The sequence below is a fragment of the Struthio camelus genome, chromosome 6 (assembly GCF_040807025.1).
Source record: "Struthio camelus isolate bStrCam1 chromosome 6, bStrCam1.hap1, whole genome shotgun sequence".
Taxonomy (NCBI): domain Eukaryota; kingdom Metazoa; phylum Chordata; class Aves; order Struthioniformes; family Struthionidae; genus Struthio; species Struthio camelus.
The window spans coordinates 20,364,609-20,377,507 of record NC_090947.1 but is presented as its reverse complement, the minus strand read 5'-3'; the positions used below and the strand labels follow the sequence as shown (position 1 = coordinate 20,377,507).

The 12,899-nt window shown below is 37.6% G+C and overlaps 1 protein-coding gene across 4 annotated transcripts in view; it reads left to right on the top strand.

Annotated features, from left to right (window-relative positions):
• AGPS (alkylglycerone phosphate synthase) overlaps positions 1-12,899 on the top strand; it is a 101,220-nt gene that overhangs the window by 4,976 nt on the left and 83,345 nt on the right. For all 4 annotated transcript variants that reach the window (XM_009672641.2, XM_009672648.2, XM_068948436.1 and 1 more), the window contains exon 2: positions 2,996-3,102. The gene's annotated coding sequence lies outside the window, so the exon portion shown is untranslated. The remainder of the gene's footprint in view (positions 1-2,995; positions 3,103-12,899) is intronic.

Sequence of the window (12,899 nt, the reverse complement as noted above, 5' to 3'; positions counted from 1 at the left end):
TGGAGAAACAGAGCTCTGAAACAGAAATGGGCTATCACGGTTTAAAGAACCTTTTCGTTACAGCTGCTCCCATTTCATCAAGGCTCCTTGCAGATGATGGTTTTATTAATTACCATCTTTTGACTTTTTCAGTTCTATAAAAGAAATAGCAAGCAGAAGACACAACACATTAGCACAATATGAGTAATATACTAAGTTCATGAAAAATTGCCCTGAAACTATAAAGGTGTCTTTTCTACATGCTTCATCTAATAGAAAGCAAAAGAAAAGCAAATGGAAGTCTTATGGGTTGGTGTCGATTCTATCAGAGGGCAGAAATACTATGCACAGCTTAGCTTAGCAGCTTGCTTGGACCAGGTGGTCAAGGATAAAAAAACAAAAACAAAAAAGGGAGACCTTCTTGCCAAGCCAGATAAGGGAGCACTAAGTATATATTTCATTTGTGTTCCTTGCTTAATTTCTTGTCTCCTTTCCTTATCTTCACACCTTGAGCCCAGGCAGAGCAGTGCTTCATTTCTTATGAGTAAAGCAGCCATCCAGCCATCCAAAACTCAGCTTAATGAAAATGCTATATCTCACCACAACATTCTCACCGTACACCACTTGAGGAAGTGCATTAGGAGCTTTCTGGATCGAAGTGTGAATTATAATTCTGCAATATTCTTATTTTCATTCAATTAGACAGTGTGGAATAGTTGGAACCACAAGTTTGTTTGTTAGTTGCCTTATAGCTTTCTGTAAAATAAAATTTTGAAGAAAATATTTCCAATTAACATTGCCTCTTTTTAATCCTGGAGGCTGCCAATGAAGAACATTCAGTTTCTTTGGGATATAATAACATCTCCATATGGTATATAGAGAGGAATTTGGGCCCAAATACAATGCTTTAGTCTCCAGTTATAAATATGAACTTTTGTTCAAACACAGAAAAATTAAAATGCTTTTCTATTTGCCATATTTCTGTTCATATATGTGCATCTACCTTGTAAAACTTTCATATGTAGTCTGTATATGTTGACCTTACTCTTAGAGCTGTTCCCACATTCTTGGGATACTTTAGCTTATACTATAACAAGATAGATTACTTTCCAGGAGACCTGAAGTAGCTGAGTACATGAGTTAACTTTTACACTGAAGAGCAACCCTTGGTGATACTGTACTGAAGAGTAACAAGGAGTACAGAGGATGTTTATTTACACATATCATTTTAAATTTTACTCGTTGGTTATTTTTGTATTTGTTATTCTCATTATTTCTATTCTTGCATTAGAATTTTCAGCAATCATGATATTTAGAAAAACATGTATTTTATTATCAGAATATATTCTAAGATATATTCATGCTTTTTAAAATGATAGGACAAAGGAAAGATGTGGCCATACTTTTAGCTAATGGATTATTAGCAACACTTTGATGAAGTTCTTTCTAATATATCTGTATAACATTTTATATTGCTTTATATTGGCATAATTACAAAGATGGAAACTACTGATGCCACCTATTGCTGAAAACATACATTGTAAAACCTTGCTACTTTTGGATATCTTCAAAGAAAAGGGCAATAGAGGAAAGTAACTATTGGAATAAAATCTTTCCAGCTACTGAAAGATGTTAGAGACAAGTCCCGATATGCTGACTGGGTTTCAGTCGCATTGAATTTCTGAACGTTGAGTCAGTGACTGTGTTGGCTGAGCCCGTAATGAGTAGTGACTCTCAGCATCTGCGATTTTGTGCTGGAACCTTTTTTGATGTTATATTTTTTTTAAGGACTTTTGCTTTAAAATTAGTCTCAGTGATGATACTAGAAAAAACACCAATGAAAAGATTCAGTGAAAGTAAACTTATCTTTAACTCAGTGATGAGGAGGTATGTTGTATTTTGTGAAGAGCTCTGCGTAAGATGTAAACCAAGGACGTCAGCATCATATATGACACAAACTCTGCCCTCTTCCTACATAGCAAAGTTATATAAGAGGGACCATGGATAGGTGCTTAGTTGCTGGCATAATGGGATGGTATGTCCTCAAGCATGATGGCTGGAAGTCATCTTCCCTATTCCTTACCATCTAAAAGTTAGGTGAAGTTAATGTGCTGCCTGAAGTACAGTAGCTGTTTCTTTCTTCAGTTCTCGGAGAAGACCCTATCTCTAGCACTGGTGGAAGAGGAACCCTGAACCTATAACCTTTTGCTTTGTCCCAAACCAGTTATGATTTCATTACTTGGAATCATGGAAATAAGAGGAGTTGTAGGTCTTTGTATATAAGTATGAACAAGTAGAGTATAGACCTTGACTCATTCCTCCTGAGGAAAGTTCAAATTTAAATTTGGCGCAGAGGAACCGGAAATGGTTTATCTTCTGCTGGTACTTGTCTCATCCTATAGAGTAAAGTGACATTGAAATGTTTTGAATGCATTACTGTCAGAATTTCTGTCTTATTATGATTTGATAACTTAAACTGAGAAATTAAAATCCTTTCAAGTTAAGAAATTCCTGAGAACGATGTGTTTGAAATAAATAAAAGAGCTTGTGAGGATAATTTAGCCACTTTGTGGCAGTATTCTTGAAGCCTTTGGAGGAACTCTGCACTACTCCCCCTCTTCATTGACAGTGAATGTGAGTGCTGTGCTTACATCACTCTGCTCTGCTTACCTTTGCAACAGCAGGCTGATCTACTCATCAGATTACACTTTCTGAAGAGTTGTTCGTAATGCTTTTGCACAGGCAGTTCCAGGTGCACAATTTACCCATGTTACACAGTAAGAATTCACCTTCTACTAAGTAAGCTTGATGAAAAACAAGATAGAGGACGTTTCTTGGTTGTTGAGCTTATCATGTCTTCCACACAGTGAAAAGTCATGATGACTTTTTAGAAGTATCAATTAAACAATTTTTTAAATATACTTTCAGAAATACTTTTGTATTTGTATTAAGGCTAGAAGATTTTCAATTCTGTGTGATAACAGCTCTGTTACATTGCCATCTAAATCCTTTACAGATTCTGGAAAATCTGCAGAGCCACAAGCTCCTTTCATCTGGAACTGCATGCTTGTAGGAGAAGAAAACAAGCCAGTGAGGCTTTCATACAAGACCCAGTGTGGCAGAGTAAGTAGTCTGAGGCCTGCCTTGCTATTACCTGTCCAAACACCCTAAAACTGCTTCTTTCCAAAAGAACTGATGGGTAGTGATGAGAGCCACACTTTTAAAAGGAGCAGGAGAGCTCCCTCACGATACTAATCTGAAGTTCTTTGTTGTGTGTCTACCTCAAATTCCTGTTCTCCTATGATGGCCTTGCCAAAGAACTCTGGTGCGACCACTCCTCCTTCTGGGTCAGTTACAATCCATCAAGTTATTCTCTCATGTTTCACTCCCTGTGGATTATGGACTTTTAGTGTTAACTTGTATCAGCCTAAATAGTTAAAAGTAAAACAAAGTGCACACCAGAAAATTAGAATGGTTGAAAATGTGTTCCTTCTTTCTCAAAGAAAGGAGCCAACTCAAATCACAGTCAGCAGGAAAATGAATAAACTGATACCATGTACAACAAAGCAGCATAATAAAAATAAAATTATTTAAAGTAATATTCAAATCACACAGCCTTTATTGATTTAGATTCCAATTATACAGAGGTAATGGTATTAACAAACTACCTCATTCAGTTTGGTGAAAAAAAAAAAAAATTGAAAGTTTTAATGTCCTGGAATCTGCAGATAATAAATGATGTGATCTGGACTCCATACCTGACTGGAATCCTCATTCTTCTTTTACCCAGGCATACTAGAATATAGGTATGTCTGATGAAGGATGTTTTTATGACCTTCTGGAGCCAAAACAATTTTAGAGTAATTCTAAAACGGGATAAACTGTTCCAGAATTAAATACTGAATTGAACTGAAATAGAACAAGGAGCTTATTCCAGATTTAATGACCCTGTACCTGTTGCAATTTAAAATTCAGTTTAGCTTCCATGACTTGAAAAGTCTGCAGCCTGCATTCCAGTCAGTATATTGGAAACAGTCTTAAAAGACTTAGTTTGTGACTTCAACTACTGAAGTATGTAGTTGAAGTTTGTAACTTTGTTATTATATAAATAAACATATTACAAAGAGTTTAAAGTACAGCATGTGTTTGGTAGTCAGGAGTCCATATCTGATATACTGTTAAACTCACCACCACCCTTTAAGCATTGGAATCCAGTTATGTCGTAGGTGTGCTGACCCAGCTCCTATCTGCCTACTTTTCCCTTTAAATTGCCAAGTGTTCACAGGAGCTCAGATAGCTTGAACATTTCGCAAACACACACTGTCATTGTTCTTGGATTTTTTATTGCTCCCACTCCCAAATACAGAAACTGTGAAAGCAAGAACAACGTCAAGGTGTTCTGATACAAAAGACAAGACAAGCATCTGGTAGAATATCTGCCCTGTCAAAGAATTTTAGGTTATTAGTGGTATCTGTAGAAATAGAATTAATAACTCAAATAGTTAGTAAACCATAATGTATTCATAATCCCTTTCTAGGAAAGACCTTTATCCTCTAACTCACCATTCTGTTTGTTCTCTGCTAATTAGGGGAAAACCGAGTTATTTCCTGTTCTGATTTTCAAAGAGGCAAGGAGGATCTGGCTGCTTCATTGCCACCCTTTTTCTTTTTTGAGATTTTCTTCTTGATAGTCACATGATGTGGGAGTATAATATGTTATTTCCTCCTTCAGCCTTCTGTCATGCCCATATATTTTGCTGACCCAGCAAGCAGTGCTCCCTTACCATCTTTAAAATACATGCAACCTGCTGACTCTATTCACACTGCTTAGAAAGATGTGCTCTTGGATCAGCCATACGCATAGGATGCTCTGCTTCTTGTCCACAGGGCTATTATGCAGACAGTCTGTAAACTATCTGTGATTGTCAGTGCAAGCCTGTCTTGACGTATCTGTTGGAGTGCTAACTCCCAAATGCGCTCAGATTTGTAAAGATGCAGGCGGACAGACTCCAGTTCTGCATGAGAAAGCTCTTACAGGCTCACTGCTTACTGGGCAGCATAGGTAATACCCAGAACAAGTTGCATAGATTTGCTCCCAGTGTAGATGTGTCCTCTTTGCCTCAGTGTGAAGGAAACATTCAGAAATGCAGAAACCATCGAGTCTGCTGTCAGATTTCTGTCGGTATTTTGTCTAGTTCTTTTTTTTTCCTTTCTTTAATTTAACTTCAGCTTCTGACTTCCGTCTCTTTGTCCTGTCTTAAATATGTCATGGTGTTACCACCCACTGCCCTCACACCTAATCATAGCTCTGTTTGTATGCTATAAGGAAAGTGTAACACACAGGCTTAAATATGAACTCTGTTTTGAGTATCAAGTAATGTCATGCAGTCAGTGTGATCCTCAGCAGCATACTGGACTCTGTGGCTACTTTGTTGTTCGAGCATATGGTAGAAACAGGGAGGTTTTCCTCTGAAAGTGAGTTTCTGAGGAGACACAAACTAAACTTGATTCTCAGAATGCAAATGCAACCCTTACTTTTTATACACTCTTTTGGGTTTGCTGCTAGAGTAATTTGGCAGCTGCTCAGAAATGCCATCTACAAAGCAGTATTGGGATCTCTGTCAGTCCGTGACCTGCTCACCTTTTTTTACTTTTTGTTTCTAAATACTTTGTTCCAGAAGAACAAGTCCATTTTGGCTTCCCCTCAATCACCCTTAGAGGTTTGGACAAGTTAAACATAAAAGACGTATTTGCAAATAAATCTGGCCCTCCAGCCACTGCCTAATTTTCTAGCTTTTTTCAGAACTCCTTCTTGTTTGTCTTTGTTTTTTTGATAGTACTATGGATGGAACTGAATATTTAATGCCAAAATCATAAAGAAAATGACTTAACCCGATGCTATTACAGTCTTCATATGGAGCCTGAAATATATATTGATTTTGGTCGTGCCATATCCTATTGCAAACTCACATCTAGTTGTCTGTGGAGAGGAAGAAGAGTTTCCCATCATTATCTTTTCCAATTTGTGCTTTTCAGGCTATTTCTTCAACTGAAAAACTATTTGGATTATTTGTACAATATTTGTCAATTTGCCTCATCCTAGATCAAAACTATTACTTTCTGGGTGTCTAATTTCTTTACATCTCATTTATAATTCTCTCTTCATTGGCATGTGCAGCTCTTTGTAATGTACAATTGCAGATGTCAGTATCATGCTGAAGATTACTTTATTTTCCTGATGAAGATGTTAAAAAAAAATCAGACCTCACACATACACCCCTTACTCCCCAAACATCTTGCAGTTCACTACATGAACTACCTTTTGTTTATACCTTTGGACACTATATTGAAGTTCCCGGTATATGTTGGGGTTTCCAGTATACTGTGAACAATATTCAAGAGGTAGAAACCTACATGAGAACAGGAGCAGCAGTTTGGTAGCTGGCAAAATGAGGCAGCTGGGTTGTAAGCAGCATGGGAGCTTCACAGGGAAATAGCTTGCTGCTGGCAGAGTGTCATTAGTAGCAGCAGGAGGACATAAGGAGTCAGGAGACACAGCAAAACTGCATATGTGATTGGCAGAAGACTGGTGTCAAATGGTCCCAACAAGGCCCACCCCATACTATCATAACCCTCGTTTTGAGTTTCAACTGCGGGGCTGATTATGTTGCTACTGTTAGAATAATTGTGCTCAAGAGAGTTGCCCTATTTGTTCCAAGAAAGCCATAAAGTTGTCCCATTACTTCTGCAGAGCCTGTGTGTTAATGAGGACACCCTGATAACTGGAGCCTGCAAAGCCTCCTCTTGGCACACCTTACAGTGCTTGGCCCCGAGCTTGGGGCAACCTCGGGTGAGAAGAGGTATCCATTAGCCCACATTCAGGGGACAGGTGTTCCATAACAGCAGAAGAAGTTACAGCTTGCTTATCAAAGCCAGTTTGAATTAATTTTTCAAGTAAGATTTTTATAGAATTTGGTTTGAACCTTTAAAAAATCTAGTTTATTACATCTGTTGCCTTCTCTTCAGCCACTCTTTTTATAAATCTGTCCAAAGAGATCATTCCAGTTTGCACAAGAAGATGTATTTTTCATAAATCCATAGTGTTTGTTGTTTGCGGTCCTAGAACCTTCCAGCTGTTGAGTGATTGCTTTGCAGTGTTGGTAGTATTATTCACTAGGAACAGAAATTATGTTTAAAATAGACTGATGGCAAGTATCACTCCTTTTTCTCCTCAAAATTGGTGAGATGTTTGGTTAATAAATGTTCCTTAGTTTCCCACATTTATTATGGTCCTAATTTATAATATAATTATAACTATATCACATTCATTCTAGAAGCTACCAGAATGCAACTAGTATCCCTTGACCCATGCACAGAACGTAAATCTTTTCGTGTGTTTGTTTATGGATTCTTAATCAAATCATTTTCAATCAAGCTATCTGTTTTCAAGGTCACAAAGGCTGTTTTTTTAGAGTGTGATGTGTGTTATATCATGTTAGCTTTCACGCTATTTGTAAATGCAGCAGGAGAGCTGCAGATAGGTTGCTTGATGATTGAAAGGCTTATGTTTTGCTTAGGTGAGCTGGCAAAAGCGAGCAGAACAAAGCAGGCTTGTTGTAGCGAAAGTGCTACAATTAGCGATGTTCAGGAGTTAGGTTATTACGCGAAATTTAAAAGAATAAGAAGTGTTCAGAATATGAGATTTTTATTGAAGTTCATGCACAGAAGTTTTGCTCTGCTAACAGAGCCAAATAGTTGGTTAGTATTTCAACAAATTAAATTCCTGGGAGTTTGCCTGACTTCCTCAGAAAATTTCAAGCTGTTTTAAGGCAGTTCCGTGAGAAAACACAGAAGACTGAATTTCACTAACTTTGGCCTGCTTATAAGGGAAAGGCTTTTAGTTACCCTCAGGCATAAACTTGATTACATAAAGAGTAAGAAATACAAAATGCATCATACTCTTTAATTCTAAATTACATTATTTGATGTAATAAGAACTTCCATACCAGATCAAATCTAAATTAGTTGTCTGACAATAGTAATTCCCAGATGTCTCTGAGGAAATTGTCCAATTCTTCAATCTCCTTTTCCCTCCTCCACAAGTATAATGGATAATTGTATAACAACCTGACTATAGTGGAAGTTATTTTCTAACCTCAGGCTGGTGGCTGATTTATGCCCTGAATTGCAAACATTCATATCCGTTATGAATTTTTATCGTGTCCAATCTAATTCCCCACATAAATGTATGAATATGTTCGTATAACCTTTTACTAAATCTCACTAAGCACTTGGCCTCAATGATACCATGTGCCAGCATGTTTCACAGGCATATTACTTTTGTCAGCTTTAAATATATTGCCTTTTCCTTTTATTATTATGATCAATGTTTATTTGCGAGTGTATCAGCAATAGCCCCCAACATCCTTTTCTGTAGTCGCTCCCTGACCTGGCCAACTCTAAGGTTTGAGTCTGGGTGTCCCCGCTGGACGGGAAGGTAGCACTCTACTGCAAATTGACGTTTCCTGCTCCATCCTCTCATAGGCCAAATCGAGTCTTTTTATGTTACGGATTGATGAACAGCAGAGAGATGATGCTTTTAGTAAATGAAAAGGTTAAACTGCCTCAAGGACAATTATCATTCTACTGCAGCACAGCTTCCTGAATTTGCAAGTGTCATCAGAATTTAATGTTAAGAGAAGAGTTTATTTTAGGGGGGGAAGAGATTGTTTTGGACTACTGAGAAGAAATTAATTTTCATTTGTGGAGGGTTAAAGAGGTTGTTTTGTGAAAGACTGACTGGGGAGGGATTAATCTTAAGGGGAGCTATTATAGCTAAATTTTATTTGAGGGGGTAGATTATCTTTGATTATATTGGAAAAATGATTATACCTGATAAAATAAGGTTGGATTAGGACTGACTTTGAATAAAAAAGTAAGAAAAACTGATTTTACCTAAGGAAGGAATTTGACTGTATGTATATGTGGGCATTTTACTGACATAAAAAAGTCGACTAGTTTTGACTGGAAGCAAAAGAAGATGGCTGTAGGGAAGACCACACAAAAGTAGCAAGACAATGATTTCCTTTCTCCTCTCCAAACTAGACATTAACTGTATCTGATTCATAGAAACTTGAAAGGTGGGCAGATCCCAGGGTTGCCAAGGGGAAGGTGTACCCTTGTAAATCCAACCTTGAGTAAGCACTTGTAATGAAAGGGAGCCCATGAGACTGACTTCAATAGTCCACATATGGAAAAGTTGGGGAGACCTTGAATTTGTGACTCCTCGGGACATACACTCTGTGAGGAAACATTATCAGGCCAACAAAGTTCATTTAAACAGAGTGGGGTTATATTCAAAGCCAGCAGAGACATTCAAAGTGGTTTCCTCAGGCAGCAGAATTCAAGAAGCAGTAATTACACACAAAGAACTTCTATGATCAGAGACAATATAAGGCATCTGTGAACTGAGCCACAAAATTTAAATCTTGATGTAAATTTTTCAGTTTGGGAATGATGAGAGATTGTCTTCTGTTGGTTCACTTGATTATATAATGAGCAGCTATGAATTTTTTATTCAGATCAAAATTTCTCTGGAACTCAGCTTAGTGCAGATCTTAGGTTTTGGCTCAAGTCCATTCCCAGCTTGTACTGAATATAAATTACTGGCCTAGAACCATGACATGTTCAATCGATCCCCTATTTTGTATGGCTGAAAAGTGCATGCATATTTCTGTGCATACCACACTTTCTGCAATCTACTGTGACAAATAGACCAAATGACTGAAACTGCTAGGTAAGACACTTTATTTTAGCCCACACCCAGATTTAGTTTAAATACCAGGCAAAAATGACATTTGAATTATTTGATTTGGATCAATGCCAAATTCAGTCCTGTGCAAACTCAGAAAGAGAGATGGAAAAAAAATCTTGGAATAAAACCAGTGATGTATATGTGGGAACATAAGGCAATAACAAGCAGCAGTCAAAGTAATGACAAGAATGGACCACCATGAAAAACCTGACAACTTTTCATTGGAGCTACTGTGGTTGTGGGATTGGGAACAAGGGCGATATTTTGATACATGAATAGTGACTACAGGAAAAGACTTGGGGACCAGCATTCCCACTTCCACCTTCATGTTCTCTGTACCATGCTCACTCACAGCGCTTTGAGAGTCTTTATTGTCTGGTATAGTAGAAGATGACAAACTTTCCCATTCTGGAGAGAACAGAAAATAATGATGTTGCACCTAAATGATAGAAACTATATGTTATCATAATCTCTTTCAAAATAACTATACTACATTAAGAGCTTTATCCTGAAATGATGAACCTTGGTGTTGAGTTTTGGTCTTTTGGATCAGTTTCATTTGTCTGTTAGTGTCTTGATTTCAAATTCAGGGAAGTAGTGTAACCGGAGCATCACCTGGAAAGAAAGCAGGAATTTTGTCAGCGTTACACATCCCATGGGGATTATGTTTTCCGGGATGATTTTATGCTCTGAAATGCTACTATTTTTCTTAGGCATTCTTTACTGGGTCACAAACCTTTGTAAGTAGATTATATTTGTATAACCAAATGCTAGCGGTTCAGTTCAGAAAGACAGGCAAGACATCTTTTTTAGCTTTATCTATTTATGCAAACATTCAATTCAACTCAGAAAAAAAAGAGATTGGGGAGTAGTTATACAGAAAGCTTGTCATTGCAGTTCTATTTGACCACTTGTACCCAGAAAGACTTTATTTGACCACTTGACAGAAAGACTTTAAATGAGCATTCTCTGCAGTTATTCTCTGCAGAAAGGTCTGATTCCTTGTTTCTGTTTAAGCAATTTTGCCCTCAGTCAGAGACCTAACCTCTAATTCGACGCTTCTCAGTGGGACTTTCGTTCTCTAAATTGTCATGCCAAACAGTTGTCCACATTGTTGTTTTTTTCATAAAAAGGCACCTGTTTCATTTTAGATACTGTTCAGTCTGTTCCACTTCAGTGGTCTGCACTGCTCCTCTGAGAACCATGAGCTTTTTACACGTTTTAGCCTGCCAGCTCTCTTATGTTCTTTTCCCTAGCAGCCAATTTTGCTCTGAAGCTCTTATGACTGAGCCAATCTCCATTCCTTCATAAAGGGATACCCTCTTGTTATTGCAATTGAGCAGTTCCATAGGAGGCTTTTAATGTCTCCTGAGTGGTGTTATGTATGATAAAATCTTGAATTAAGCTTTACCTAACACTTGTTCATGCAATATTCATTCACGGACAAAGTGTATGTTTCTGCTGTTGACAAATACTTTTAGGTTTATTTCTAGTATCACAATGACATGACCAGATGAATATATAACAGAATAAAATGTTGCTGACAAAGAGGAGGCTAGAAGTCTGACTTCAGTGCAATATACGCTGTCATCTTGTGTTCTGAAGTCCTAGATAATATAGATGTGCATACTATACACACAGCTTTTCATGGAGTAGGAGTTGGCTGTAACAGAACAATATGTAAAGTTACCAGAAGATATTTACTGTCGGGTAAAGTTCTTTCTTTTCGTTCAGGTAAAATAGTCCTTAAAATAGCGAGTCTCACTAGTAGCTCTGAATTTGTCAGTTCTAAGGATCTATTTCTTTTAATTAATGATTTATGTGTAACCCAGTCTAAAAGAGACAACAGAGAAAATTCTGTTACAGCCAGGCCATTCTCCATTTCCAGCAGTAAGGTTCAATATGGATTCCAAGGAACAGATCTATTGTAAGGCAGCCTCTGAGTTGGTCTGCGGTTGCCAGAGTGGTTCTATGCCAGAGACTTCTCTTCAGCAAAAAATGTGTGTGATAGAAAAGGGGACAGGTTTTTATTTTTAGCTGGAATCTCTCCCTTTGAAACAACTGTAGTCTGAACATAACTATATCATCCCTAAGACTGTTTCAGTATGCACCAGACTACTGGCTAATTGGATGAAGGGGCACCTAAAGCAATTATTTACTTACAAAATGAAGAAAGAGAATCGAGCATCTCTGCCCTGTGGCACTCATTCAAAACTAGATTCAAAACAAAATACCCGTGACACATCTTACTAGATGAAATAAGTATTGCATGCTTTTCCTGTAAAAATAATCACTCCTTCATAATATACTGTTCAAAGAAGCTGTCTGCATGCATACCTCCAATTCCTTTCACTGTATCATGGTATTTAGCTCTGCATTTTTATTATGTTTTTATTAATTCCAGCTTTTTTCTGTAGTTGTTTACTATTGAAAATATGTAAGAGCACTCTGAAAAACAGCTTTAAACAATGGCTCTGTAAAACCCAAAGGATTTACTCCATGCAGCTGCTGTTGCCTGAACTAAGCACAAACATGAAAGGGAAAAGGGTGCCAAAAATCAAATAATAAGCTTAGAGACAAGGAGCAGGGCAGGAAATCGTAAAATGCAAATGCCAGCTAGAAGGGCAGAATGGCAGAGATCACGAGCAGGAGGCAGAGGAGGGAAGCATGCTTAGTCTTAACTTGCTCAGAGGTTCCCCTCAGGTTGGTTGCTTTCCCTGCCAGAAACCTTTCGTTCCACCTGTTTGGCATTTCTTAGTCCATTTGCACATACTTCTGCACTATAACTTACAATATCATTTGCCACCTCTAAAGGCAAATGATTATGGCACCCATTATGACTTTTGCGTGCAGGGCTTCCATCTCCAAAGGTTTCGTTTTATGGCTTAAATAGCTAATACCACAAAACAGTTTAAACAGCCTCCCTCTGTTGTGCAATGAGAGTGAGTATAATGATCCTAAAGAGCTTTTGCCTCTGTAAAAATACTTTGATCAAATACCTGGCCTTGTTTTAAACTTGTCTTCAAAAGGCAACATATATGTTGTAGTCTAATTGCTTAATCTGCTGTTTCAGTAAGATTAGGACATTAGAACTGTTTGCACAACA